We start from the raw sequence: 15,240 nt of genomic DNA, 5'->3' as shown, positions 1-15,240 counted from the left end.
GTTAGTTCGCCATTTGGGCCCCACCTCACTTTAGCGTAGTTCCCAGCATGAAGCTCAATTATTTGAACCAACAAACAGCTAGGTAACCCTAACTGATACAGTGATTTCCAAAGCAGCTCGCGTGGGACTAAATCGAACGCTGCCCTTAGATCTACAAAGGCGACGTATAAGTGGCCCTTTATGATACGGACATATTTCCAATATAAGCAGCAGAATCTGAATACTTGGTCGATGGTGCTCACCTTGCTTCTGAACCCCGCTTGAAGGTTCGTGAGAACCATCTTCTCTTCTAGCCACTCATTTACTCGAGATAAAATGTGTCTCGAGTAAATTTTTGGGAGAATGTCCATCAGGCTAATGGGCCGGTAATTGGATGGCACCGAGCGATCGCCCTTTTTAAAAATTAAAACTATTTCAGCTCCTCGCCAACTGTCAGGAAAGTCTAAGCTGCAGGAGAGCAAATTGCATAGATAATTTATGTACGGGACCCATACCAAAAGGTCATGCTTATACAAGTCCCCCGGTATTTTGTCTAAGCCTGGCGCTTTCCCCCGTTTCACAGCATTAATTGCCACCTCTGTTTCCTTGATTGAAAACTCTAGCTTGGTCCTAGGATGCCTTTGCCATGGTGCTTCATCAGTTGGATTAATCGCATTCCCTTCATACTTTTTGTATAGGGTCGTGAAGTGGTTCACCCAAGTGAGTTCATCCAGATATACATCCTTAACGACCCTCCCTGCACGAGTTCCGTTGGCAACCAGACTCCAAAATCCAACAGTATCCCTAGTTTTTGCGGCTGCCAACATATCTGCCCAACTAATCTCTTCCCACTCCTTCTTTGCGGTTAACTGAGCCTGCTTGTAGGCTGCCCTGGCTATTTTTACTTCAAATGGGTCTTTATTTTTTATTGCCAGCAAGAGATTCGATTTTGATTCCCTGCATGACTTCCCATACCAAGATTTACTATGGGACTGGTTAAATGGATTTTGTGTCTTTTTTTTGGCATTTTAGTCACTAAAATTTTTATTTTTTGAAAGAGCTCATTGTGGAGGGCCAAGAAATCTGAGCAATTATTAGTCTCAGACGGGAACTCTATAAAGGCTCCAATGGAACTCCCAAATTGGGAATAGATTTCTGTAAGAGTTTCCTCGTGCTCCAGGATACGGGGCCACTTAAGTGCTCGTCTGTTGTTGCTTACCAACGGATCATCACCTGGGGACACCCCTAGGTTAGATGTAGTTTTGTTCACTTGCCTGACAAACAAGTGCTCTTCTATTACCAGTTTCAGCGGATAATGATCACTCTCCGTCCTATTTCCCACATCCAAATCAACCATGTACTGCCAAAGGGAGATTGAAACAATTACAAAGTCAAGGTTACTTTTACTATTGTGTCTAAAAAAGGTAGGTTTTTTCTTAATATCCGAAAGGAAGCGCCCATTACAAGCCCTAAGACCATGCTCGGCTGTTAACCTTAAAAATTGAACTGCCAAAGCTGAACAATTGGCAGGTTTCACAGCATCTAACAAGGGTATATTATTAGCTTGATCCTCTTCCTCAAATACCTCGCTGAATCCTGTTACTGGTTCGTAATTTCAATTTAGGTCTCCTGCTATGATGACCGCCTCTTTACCATTTATCTTATTTAGTAGGGAATCTAATTTAACCATAGTAGCTGATTCCTTAGTCGAAGGTCCTGGTCTATTATATATATTGATAAGATATACCAACTTCTCATTACTGGTTGTAATTTTCAGAGCTAGAATATCTGGTGTACCAGTGTCTATTGTTTCAACCCGGATCCTTAAGGTTACCTTGACCCAAGTGATTAATCCGCCTGACGGTCTCCCCCGTGGGGAAGGGACAGCTCCAATACCAAATGACTTATACCCAACCCTATGTGGGGTGTCAACTAGCCACGTTTCTTGAAGGAGACAAAAGTCGTTGGAATCTATATATTTTGCCCATTCAGTATCCCTCAAGTTCTTGGCTACACCAACTGGACGAGCAAGTGGTATTGCGTAGGTTGGCACCTTTTGCGACCAATGACTGTCACAACGATAGTAATTGATACGGGACACAAGCTTGTATGGTGGATTGGTTGTCCCGCTGGGTGTTGCGGGGCCGGCTGATGGGAGGGAAAGGTGCCCAGGAACTGAAGGGGTGGGGCAGGGAACCACCAAACGGGGGTTCCCTGGTTGGCGGTACTTTGGAGGGGTGGTGAGTCAAATACGGGCGGATCCACCCCTTGGGGGGGAGAACGGTACACGGGTGACTGAATGGGGAAGAGTCAAACAGGTGAGATAGTTTTGAGAAGGATGAATGGAGAATGAGTCGGTATGGGGATGGGAAAGTATATTTATTGCATTTATGTACTGTTTAATAAAGTTTAAATGGTTGAAACCTTGTCCTAATAAAATGGCCTTTTACGCTTCAAGTAACAGTGTGGAGTGTATTTGTTGCACGATGAGAGGTGTCTCCCGGGCGGCTTCTGGTCCTCGGTTATATCGGCTTGGCTCGGCGCGCGAGCGCTGGACGTGCAGGGATGTAGCTGCTCCTATACACTTTCACTTTACGGGAGGTTATTTTTGTAAATAAACGAACAGGAAGGTTTTATGTTTTGCTTAATAAGAACCATTGAAAATGCTTCCTAAAAGTGTATTCCTGTTAGTTTATTTTAAAAAATACCCCTGTCCGGGGAACGGGTTGTGTTTAGAAGGCACATTAAATGCATTTGTGGGAGCTCACAGTGATTGACGGCCAGTATAATGAGGCATGAATAACGTATTTTGCTTCTGGTATAATGTTAACTAATGGAAAGTCACCTACTTGACTCAGTCATCTTATGTTCAATGCGGCTGGCAAACATTATGCAGAGCACTGTCTCCCGATGCAGCAGTGGAGACGCTTTTGTTTTTTTGCAATAAGTGGGACGGTCTTCTTTATGGCTCATAGAGGCTGGGTAACGTCATCCGAGAGCAGCGTTACCTCGAGCGGTGCAGCAGGTGTAGAATAAAGAAGTTGGAGGAAATAAAGGCAAGCGCCCTGAACATCCCACCCGATTCTGGAGGGTTGGCATGTAGGACCCCTCCCATATCGGTAGGTGCCCTCAGTAAGTTTCTTCTTTTTAAATAAAATGTTGACCATGTCGTGCACAGGTTTAAAGAGTTTCCTCCCTAGTTTCACTAACTAGCAACTTTGCTCACACTCAGGGCTCATGGAAATTAATTATTTAGCAGTACTAAACGAACTCCCGTAGGGTGAGCACGATCTTTAAAACCACAGGCAGAAAGCAACAATTAACAAGCAGTGGCATAGCCAATCAGTCTCGCCTTTGGGACCGTATAAGTGTTTAGCCACACAACACTTGATGTTGTTGCACCAAGGATACTGTGCTGCAAAACTAAATACTTATAAGGTCCCAAAAGCGAGACCTATTGGCTATGCCAATGCTTGTTTGTACTTAAGCAGCTCTAGCCTTGCAAGTATGAGCAATTATTTAAACAATATGTTCTACAATGCAGGACACTATGAATCTGCTGACCAGCCGTCACTGTTATAGCAGAGGGGTGTCTCTACCATACAAGCAGTCTGGTGGACAGGCTGTCAAACGGTATATGAGGGCCTCAATTTTTTTTATAATCTATCGCTCTGGCTGAATATTGGTTTTATGATCTGTGGATACTGTGCATAGAAGGCATGGTCCTCTGTTCCCTTTTCTCTCGATTACTCCAAAGGGTTGTTTTGTTTAAGCGTTTTTTCCTTCTCTTTGTTTTGTTTTTACTGATTTTGATTGTTGCTTTTCTTACACTAGTGGATATACTCCACATACTGAGTCACCTCTGTATGATTATGCCCTTGGAGTCCTCACTGCTCAAACAGGATCCCCATAAATTTGACCCTGACTACCCACTTCTTGAGCCCAGGGTAACGCTTAAATTGTTCGATAAATGGGCGATAAAACAGATTGCATACGTGCCAACACCCCCTCCCCCCCCCCCCAATTCAGGCGTGAGACTACCGATTTCAAGGCTAGTCTCCAGCCTCCCAAATCCTGAATTCCTGCATGCAAAAACCCAATTCCTCGGTGGGCTTCGAGCCGACAGGGGCTGGTCTTGTGTGACTTGGATTATGGACTCCCAGTAACCTGCTCCTGCAGGCAAGTGCGCAGCATTTTTGTCATGCTCTCTCTGCCTGCCATGGCGATTTCTCTGTGCTCCTGACAGGTAATGGAAAAACGTACATTTGCATTTCTGATATGCAGAAATGCAAATATACGTTTGCATTTTGCAAGTGTGTCGTAACACACTTGCAAATCCCACACAAGCCAATAGACCCGATGCAGGCCAGAACAATAGTTAATAGGAGAAATTCATTCTCCCGATAATTTTTTTTTCCCCACTTGTTGTGTTCATGGTCATTAGACGCTCCTGACGCTCCCAGCGTCTAACGTTGGGTCATGTGACTTCCTATAATAAACAGGAGCACGCACGCACGCACGTTCATTCGGGTGCGGGGCGGCAAACCAGCAACAGTTCACACAGTGTCCGCCTCTGTTATTTCTAGGCCACGTGGTAGGCCTGTAGTTGCCCTAGGTGCCCCCTGAGTGTAGGGTCCACAGCCACAGCCCCAGGGTCTCCCGATCTGCCCCACAGAACACAACAATTGGCGACGAGGGTGGTTGATCGAGCCCTCGCCGCGTGTGGGTGGTGCCAGCCTTCCTGTGCGGCGGCCGCGAGTGTGCATCCCTGCTCGCGGTGCTCGTGCCACACGACCGCCTACACGCTGTGCGTGCACCGGGACCCGGAGCAGTGCCCTTCGGGCGTGCAGGTGAGCCGCCTTCCTGCCCCTCTCTCCGGCCCGCTGGGCCCCCCGGTCTATCTTGAATCCCTGCGAGGCGTGCCCCTGCGGGATCCACGGCCGGCTGGGTTCTGGTCGGGCTGCGATATCCCCGGATCGGCGCCGCACGCGGCCTCTTGGCCGGTGCGTGAAGCGCGCTCTCCTCGACCACGGACGGCGCTCTCCCGTTGAGCCACGCCCAGTCTTCTCCCACGCATCACGCGGACGTGGCGGAGAGTACCATCACTCCCCGGTCACAATATGGCCACCATTCCGCCTATTGAACCATTTGTGGTGGCGGGATCGCCGTCATCGTTGGCCCCTAAGTGGAAGGAATGGGTGGATAGACTATTGGTATTCTTCGAAGCCACGAAAGTCCACAAAGAACAGAAGCGGGCCATGGTACTTCACTTAGGTGGCAAGGACGTGCATTCAATTGCCAGGACACTAGTAGAGGCCACCCCCAAGACTCATCACACCCTCATCAATGCTCTGAACGCTCACTTTGAACCCATGGCCAATCAGGACTACGAAAGATTTGTGTTCAGGCAAGCGCGGCAATTGCCCGAGGAGTCGCTAGACACATATCACACCAGGCTCAAGAGATTGGCGCTGTCCTGCGGGTTCGCGGACACCACGGAGGAAATACGAGGTCAAAATATTCAAGGGTGTGCATCGACCAAGTTGAGAGAAAGGATTCTGGAAGAGTCGGGCAAGCCGCTCGCTGACATCCTGACCCTTGGTCGCACCAAGGAACTGTCCAAGGCACGAGCTGCCCACATGGAGGCAGCCCTACAAGCACCGGTCAAAGCTGAACCGGTCAACAAGTTACACGTGCAATCACAGTCCAAGTGGACCAAGAAACCTGCGAGGACACAGGCCGGCACGTCTGGTTTCCCGTGTGGATACTGTGGAGGCCCAAATCATCCGGCGCCGGAATGCCCGGTGCGAGGGAAGCGTTGCTCAGGATGTGGCAAGCTTAATCACTTTGAAAAAGTATGCCGCTTGAAGAAGTTTCGCAAGCCCAGACAAGCAGTGAACGCAACACAAGAAGGTGATCGGAGTCAAAGTGACATGGACGACGATGAGGAAGAAGAAAGGACAGTACACAAGGTTCACATGATAGGTACAGCGGCACGTCGGACCAGGACACTCCCACAATGCTCACTACGAGTGGCGGAACAAGACATAATGGCTGTGGTGGACACAGGGGCCACCATCAATCTCATGAGTGCCGACTTGTATAGAACAATGAATCAGCCCCCACAGCTAAACCCATCACCTATCAGGGTTTTCGCGTATGGCCAGGAAACGCCCCTAAGGATCAAGGGAAAATTCCGGACATCCATCACACATGGGGACAGAACCATCAGAGCCAATGTCTTCGTCTCGGAAGATGGGCAAGGCATGCTGCTGGGATGCAGGGCGGCCGAAGACTTAGGTGTTGTTACCTTTGCATTTGGGGTCCATGAAGAGTCAGTGCAGCAACTCATAATGGATTTCTCTGATATCTTCCAAGGCATAGGACGTTTCACAGGTCGGGAGGTACACCTCCATATAGATCCGACAGTGCAACCGGTCGCATTGCGCCACCGTCGCATAGCATTCCATCTCAGGCCTTTGGTGGAAGAGGAGCTTAGAAAACTGGAAGCAGCAGGCATCATTGAGAAAGTAACCGGCCCCACCCCCTGGGTATCACCCATTGTGGTCACAAGGAAGCCCAAGCAACCCGGAGCTGTTCGGATCTGTGTGGACATGCGCCTTCCGAACATTGCCATCAAACGGGAGCGCCACATAACGCCCACAATCGATGATCTCATTGGGGAAATGGCCGGAGCCTGTTGGTTCTCGAAACTGGACCTTCGGTCGGGGTACCATCAACTGGTGCTGGACCAAGAATCGAGGAATATTACAACGTTTTCCACACACGTCGGCCTTAGAAGATACACCAGACTCAGTTTTGGAATATCCAGTGCAGCGGAAGTGTTTCAAAATATAATCCAGGAACTGATTGCAAATATACCGGGGGTAATCAATGTAAGTGATGATATCATGGTACATGCAAGAACCATTGGAGAGCACCACCACCGATTGGCACAAGTATTCCGGAGGCTAAGAGAGGCCGGACTAACCCTACATCGAGAAAAGTGTGAATTCCTAAAGCGGAAAATAGGATTCTTTGGATACACCTTTTCTGCAGATGGAGTTCAACCTGACCTGGAAAAAGTCAAAGATGTGCAGGATGCTCAGCCACCCACTACAGTCACCGAAGTTCGCAGTTTCCTAGGGATGGTCAACTACTGCGGACGGTTCATCAGGGATTTGGCCAATCTGACAATGCCTCTGAGAGAACTCACGAAGGACTCCACTCCCTGGACTTGGGGGCCAGAGCAAGAAAAGGCATTTGAGAGCATCAAGGCAGCCCTATCGGACAACACCACCTTAGCTTTCTTTGACCCTCGAAATTTCACCCTGGTGGCTGTAGATGCCGGCCCTGCAGGTTTGGGTGCGGTACTAATGCAGAGACCGCGGGATGAGTTGGAATGGATGCCGGTAGCATATGCAAGTCGCTCACTCACGGACACGGAGCAACGATATTCCCAAATTGAAAAGGAGGCCATAGCCATACATTGGGGCTGCAAACACTTTCATCTGTACCTGTATGGAAAACCGTTCACTGTCATCACAGATCACAAGCCACTGGTGGCTTTGTTTGCGGGGACCTCGACGAAACCACCACCCCGCATAGAAAAGTGGATGCTGCAATTACAAGAGTATAACTGCACCATTGAGTATCAACCAGGAGCCAAGAACCCGGCTGATTATCTGTCACGACATCCTCGGCCTGCCACACCGGAAGAAATGGAAGAGGCTGAAGAAACCGAGGCCTACGTCAAATGCATCCTGGAGAGGTCGTGTCCCCGCTCCATCTCGGTAAGCGAAGTGGCAGAGGCCACTACCCAGGATGCCTGTCTCCAGAGGGCCAGGGAAGCAATCCAAAAGCGCAACTGGCACCGGGCCAAAGAGAGTTGGAAGACACTCACCCCAGAAGCTCAACGAACAATGGAAAGCTTGTATCATGTGAAAGATGATCTCAATGAAGACACCACGGGTTGCCTACTGAGGGGACATCGGCTGGTAATACCCTCGGCCCTGACGGAACAAGTGGTTCAGTTGGCTCATTTTGGTCACCAAGGAATAGTCAAAACCAAGGCCCGTTTGAGAGCAAAGGTATGGTTCCCTCTCATGGATGAATTAGTGGAGAAAATGATCAAGTCATGCACGGCCTGCCAGGTTACGGGGGACATCCCGAAGGAGGCACCAATTAGAGTAGAGCCTCGTCCGCAGAAACCATGGGAGCAGGTCAGTATGGACTTTGGCAGTCTCCCAGATGGACGACACACCATGGTGGTAATTGACGATCATTCAAAGTACCCGGAGGTTGAAATCATAAATAGCACCAGTGCTGCCGAAGTGTTTCCCCAAATTAGAAAAGATAATAGCAGCTCAAGGAGTAATGAGAGAATTACGTACTGACAATGGACCACCGTTCCAAGGACAAGAACTGGCCACCTATCTAAGCTCACTTGGAATAAAGCATCGACGGATAACTCCTCGCTGGCCGCAGGCAAATGGGGAAGCAGAACGATTCATGAGAACTCTAAACAAAGTAATAAGAATAGCACATGACAACGGACAGTCAGTGGAGATGGCTATATTCACGTTCCTTCGAAGCTACCGCCAGACACCTCACACTACCACTGGGGTGGCCCCGGTTCATAGTCTCATGGGACGAGTAACAATGGACTCCATACCCCATCACCCCAGGTGGGTGCCGAAGACGATGAATGAAAATAAAATTGCGAATGGCAGGCGCCAAGCATATGCCCAAGTTAGCCAAAGACGAAGAGCCACGGAAGTAAAGTTCCACAGAAATGACGTGGTATTATTGAAAAACAGAGTGACCAGTGGCAAGTTCCGATTAACTTACGAACGAGGTCCCTGGCGGGTGATCAGTGTGAAGGGTACCCGAATAACTGCCATGAGAGGACGAGAAGTCGTGACCAGGAATGTATCTCATTTCAAGCATTTTCACAAGGAATGGAGTCCAAGAGCACTTTCCCAGGAACTTCCAACACCGGAGACGGATGTCAGCACGGGAGGTGATGACTCCAGGGTCAATATGGATGAAGAATGGAGAGACATCTCTTTTGAGGAAGCTGGTGGCGAAGCAGAAGAGAGGGCGAGTCAGGCTGGTACTCAGGAGATGCTGGATGAAGCATCAAATGACTTTCCATCCACAGGTGGGACCAGTGAAGGAGTTGTCCCAGGGCGAGACAGTTCGCAATACAGTCTGCGAAGAAACCCAGAGCCCTCAAGTCGACTGAGAAATTATTTCACGTAAGAATGCTCCATTTCAGTGTATTATCATGGTTGAAGTTTGAAGCTGCTACATAGACACTGCCGAAGTGGCCATAATCAAGTTGAACTGTTTAACGCGGTCAAGTGATTGTTTTCTTGTTTTTCATGTTTTAGGAGGAATGCTGTGTTCATGGTCATTAGACGCTCCTGACGCTCCCAGCGTCTAACGTTGGGTCATGTGACTTCCTATAATAAACAGGAGCACGCACGCACTCACGTTCATTCGTGTGCGGAGCGGCGAACCAGCAACAGTTCACACAGTGTCCGCCTCTGTTATTTCTAGGCCACGTGGTAGGCCTGTAGTTGCCCTAGGTGCCCCCTGAGTGTAGGGTCCACAGCCACAGCCCCAGGGTCTCCCGATCTGCCCCACAGAACACAACACCACTTTCCTTTTCCAAACGCTGGCATGTATGAGAGAGTTATAGTTGTATTGTATATTAACCTAAGTACACAGAAAACTAATAACATGAATTTTCTCTAAAAGAGGGCAGGGACGTTATTTAGGGGTTGCCCCTTGCAACCCCTGCACTTGCTTTTCAACCCCTTGACCCAGCGGTTGCACAGGAGGCAACAGAGGAACAGGGCATTTTCTATGTTTCTCTCCTTTCAAAATAGCAGCTCCTGTCGGCTACTGTGCACAGTTAAAACTTTTACCTGTTTCAATTTGTGTGATAAGGTGAAGTGGTGCCTAACAACACCATTCCAGGGCTCAAGTCCTCAGTCACCAACAAACAGGAGTATGCTTGGCCTGCAGGCTCAGCGACGTAGCTTCCATTGGTACAACAGCTGCAGTGGCAGAAGGGCCGAGAGGCCTATGGAGCCCACTGAACCCAGATTATTGTTGTATTTCACAGGTCAAACAGCAGCTGGGGACCCATTTCCTTCCTTGCGCTAGGGTCTTTGACACCCTGACTGTGTCACTTTGCAGGTTCTAGGTTGAAGTGTATTTCTATACTGACCACTCCTCCTTCCTAGTGTTGCTGGACCACAGCTTTCTTATTGTGTTTGACCTGCACTGTCCTGCAATGAAGCATTTTGGAACCTGCCAGCCATCACAATATTGCAGTCCCAATAAATGATTTCATTGTACGTTTTACACTTAATCAAGTGAGCAAGTAGAGTCACACATAAAAAGCACGATTTTTAGTATTTTTGTGCTTTAAAAAATAAATACAGACAGGAAACACATGGTTCTCTGTCTATATTTACCTGTAAAAAAGTAAACCCAGAAAATTGGGAGCCTTGATTGTAGATTAAACCATTTGGAATGGGGAATAACTGGGGAGATCCAAAATTGCCAGGCGGAATTCAGCACAGTATTTTCTATTCAGCTGGATTTAACACAAACCGTTAACACCTGCTCTGAGCAGCTGGCAAATGGTTGCAGAGCCTTCTGAATGGGGCGGTGAGATGGAAGGTGATGGGAAGGATGTCAAATCAAAAGGAAGACGTTGGCTGATGTGGAGACCATAACATGCCCTCCCCATGCCTTGCTTGAGGGTTAGTTGGGATCCGGGAAATAAGCCTGGTCTGCAATGCAACCATTTCCTAATGTGATGCTACTGGCTGGATTTGCCATCTGGTAAAATATGGTCTGTTGTTTCAGCATGTGGTAAATCTGGGTGAAGGAACAACCGCCTACTCATGATTGTGTGGAGCAGATTCTATGGCATTGTTTTGAAAACCATGGCTGCTTCGTGAATAGAAAAACCGGTAAGGTTTTTATTTAAAAAAATTAAAAGGGAAAGAAAAAGTGAACCCTTCAACAGTGGGAGACATTCTTGTGGCCCTCTGAAACAAGCAGGAGTCTTCAGCCGCCACACACTCAGCATGCATGTGTAAAATATTTATATAGGTGAAAACGTATGGCCCAAGGCTTCATAACACTAAAAAGAATGCTTCTGTTTCTTTGCAACTCAAAATCCCACCCTAAGAGGAAGTGACAGGGAATACCCAATGAGCTGCTTCTGAGCAGATCATATTTTGCCTAACTAAGATTTGATTTAATTTTGAGCACATAATTGACAATTGTCAGTATGGCTGGAGCACCCATACTGGAGCATTTAAATTTATTAGAATGGGCAACACATTTCAAAAATTATTTACTGTACAAAATAGACATTCAGAAGCGCAGAGCACAGACAGATTAATTAAAATGCTGTTCCCATGCACAGGTGTAAACACATCTCCACAGCTTCCCCTAAAGGGCAGGGTTCTGCTGTTCATTTGAGCTGGTATTGATGCACAAGCAAACTAGCTTTAAAAAAAGCAGGAGTTTGTTGTTTTAGCCTAGCCTACTGAAGGGAGGCATGGAGGGCTGGAATGGCATACGTTTCTCTCTCTATAAATATGTTGGGTTTATCTTTATCTATATCTTTCTATCCTTATTTAATCTTCCAACCATACTGGGCCTTTTTACGGTTAGATGATCAATCACTTTACCACAGAGGCAATGATCCTCAGATGAATCTTTCTCCACCGATAGGAAGGGTGGAAATGATGGTGACTAAACTCACTGTTAGCTGTCCAATGAGGATAATTTATTGACAGCTAGCTCACAAATTCAAAATCAATTTTAGATAAACCATTCCCAAGACCATACTGTAAATGTAAAGAATGGCAACTGGCAATCCCAATCTCCTAAAAAAGATAAGACAAGTAAAAAACGCACCAAATAACAACTCTGCAGTTGCTACAAAAAATAAAAGTAGTAACACCTGTTGTTCAGTAAGGGCTTGTGGATTGTTTAGCAATACATTTAAATCATCAATACCAATAAAAGAATAAGCAAAAAGACTCAATATTTGACTCAGGCTAGTTTAAAATAGGTATTATTGTATTAGAGATGCGGAATTCATCATAATCAGCAATTGCTTCAGCAGCTCAGTTAGAAGTATAATAGCTTTAATCGGAATGCCTAACATTTAAGCAGGTGTATATTCAAAATAGCCACAGGTTTACAGAATCCATCTACCAAATAGGCTGAAGGGAAGTTTGCAGACTACCAGCTTAGGTCTAAAGAGTGGAAAACGTTAGTTAGATCCCTTAAAGGGGCAAGTCCATTAGCAAAATCTGAAGAAGAGTTCAGAAAAGTCTAGGCTCAATGCCACCGACTGCAGCAAAGACTGGGCAGTACGTAGTTAATAAAGTTCAGCATCCAAAAAGAAAATTTGAGTCTGCATTCAAAGGAAATAAAAAACCTGTTTGTGGTGCCCCTCCTTTGGGGTTTCTTTTTTTTATAAGTTCGTTTGTAAATTCCTAGTGGCGTGTCATCACACAACCATCAAAAGACCATCACATGGCTAAGGTCACATCATGTTACCTAAAAGGTTTGAAACATTGCGCTCTTTTCCCATGCATGTCATGAGAAAGAAAAATTTAGAAAGTCCACATAGGCCTAACTTTGCTAAAAAAAAAGTACAAAATTACAGTTCATGGTCAGAGTAGACTTTCCTTCCACAGGTTCATTTCACAGTTAACCTTCAAAGGTACATCAAGGAACTGTTTGGTTCAAAACAAATAATTTACATTACTCATATAAAGAACGATCCCGTGTATTAAATTCAAGGGGAAAGGTCCATTTCAGTGAAACATAAGCATCTCGAAAGAAGGAAAGAAAGGCCTTAAGTTAGCATTACATGTTAGAACGAAATACGGTTTAGCTCTATCTTATTTGAAATTAGTTTTATACTAATGTACCTAAAAATGAATCAACTTCACGAGCAGTATTCCATGAAACATTTACTTGTTACTATAACCTAACTACACACATTTTTTCACATTAAACTCATAAATGCATTTTTTTCTAAGTAAGTTAAACATTTCAATTTTGTTTGAATGTTTTCGTATTCTATAGCATTTCTGACAACTGTCAGTAAAATATCAAGTTCAGTAGCATCTATTTCTAAGTAATGCACATTAGCAATAGGCACCATATTACTAATTCCTCCATTTTAGCACAATTTTCCTTTAAAAAAAAATTGTTATTGGTTCTTATACCTGGTACAATACATTAAATACATTAATTCATAGGAACACATTTCAACTACAAAGTATCAAAAGTGAGATTAATTAGATATCGAGAGATCATAGAAAATACATGATATATTAATAATTCATAATTATTTAATATGAGGATAAAATAAGATAAGCTTTGGAGGATAAATTCATATCTATACACAAACATAGGAATAACCTTTCAAGAGGTTTTTTGCCACATGGCGAGGGGAGCCCAAACACGAAGGCCCCACTCCCTCATCTCCCTTCCCCTTCTTTTATAGAGTGTAGTGTAGCTCCTATTTTCCCAATAGGCTCTGCGCATTGGAATAGTACCTACAGCAGTAAAGGCCTAGACCAGACGTTAACTAGGTCTACTACTGTCGATACTAGACTTAATTTTTGGGTTTGCCAGCTAAGCTCAGAGTTCGCTAGAAACTTTCTCGAATGTTCAAGGAAGGAATTAACTCCCCTGATTAGACAAGAAGGGATTTAGTTTCTGACAACCATAGAACATGACAACTTTGCTCTCCCCTAATCAAGAGTCAATCTCGAGAGTCGTGTGAGCACAAGGCAATTATTTTACTCAGTCAGTACATGCATTCTTAGTCTCATCAGAATGTAGAGAAAAGGAAGAGACGGGCGTGTTCAATAAAAAGGTGTTATTTATTGATCAGTCTCTTTTCTCATACATGAGAAATGGATCGATATTATTGCAATACTTATAGTTAAGTAAAGTGCATACATTAAAAGCAATAGTATAAAATAATACTGTAAAAACATTGATATGGTTTCTGAGCCATATGATGTTTAAAATGATTAAAATATATTTACATACACATATACATTTGACTAAACGTACTCAACTGGTGTTTCTAAATACGCCTACCCCGTGTACCTGACCTAAGTCTAATGCGTGGGCGGGAATAGAAAGTTACAGTTTAAGTTAAGTTTGTTTTTGCCAAGTGAATAACTAAAGAATTCTCTGTGAGGGGTTATTCAGTTCTGTACCTGGAATTTAGGATGGATGAGGAATAGTATCTCTTTCTCTGCTCTCGATATTCCAGGCTGCCTGCAAGGGCTGCCCGAAAGCGCCGGTGCTGGGTCTCTCGGCTTGAGATAGCAGCGCATCTCTCAGCGCGTCAGGAAGGCGGGGCTGCTGCCAGCGGGGTCTGCTTCTGCTCTCGGCTTCGGCAAGTATGGCTGCTCCGTCTTGTCACCACGCGTGTGTTTGCATAGGGCAAGGTCGGCAATATTTATACCTTAAAGGTGCCAAGATTGACGTAAGGATGGACATAGATACGTCAATAAAGATGTCATACGACTTGCTCGTTAGCACATTCTTTACTAAAGTTCTCTGTGAAATCAAAACAATGGCCGCACGGATTATCCAGGTTGTCATAGGTTTGATTTGTTATGAGAACGTCGTATGCCTTATCAGGGGCTGGAGGAATGTCGCTTGTCTAATTAGATCTCAAGCGTTATGACCTAATCAGATAACACGTTCCTGTGCCGTAGTGTGACTGCGTCAGATAACGGTATCTGCATCATGGGGGTTTTCTTGCCTCATGGGCTGACTGTTAGTTAACTTGATAGTTAGTTTAACCAGAATAGGGTCAGGAATAGGGGGACTGATTCAGAACCTATAGAAATACACGACACCCACTCCACGCTAACTATGGTCATATCTACTAATCTATGCATAGTATAACATAGTACAACATACTATAGAGTATAGTGTATACCTTACCACCCCAAAATACATAAATGCATTTCGAAATTTTCAAATATACTGAAAAATTGCAGTCATATATATTGTATGCACTTAAGCTATGAATTAAATGCAAAAGTAAACACGCATTTTTATGCATTATTGCTTATTGGTATATGAGAAATACACATGAAATGGCTCTTAATATGGCTATACAGAAAGGAAGTTCGAGACCATTTCATCACATAATAAAATATTTGTGAACATCCCAGC

Source organism: Lissotriton helveticus, chromosome 2_1 (genome assembly GCF_964261635.1).
Source record: "Lissotriton helveticus chromosome 2_1, aLisHel1.1, whole genome shotgun sequence".
NCBI lineage: Eukaryota > Metazoa > Chordata > Amphibia > Caudata > Salamandridae > Lissotriton > Lissotriton helveticus.
Note: the sequence above shows the minus strand (reverse complement) of the source record.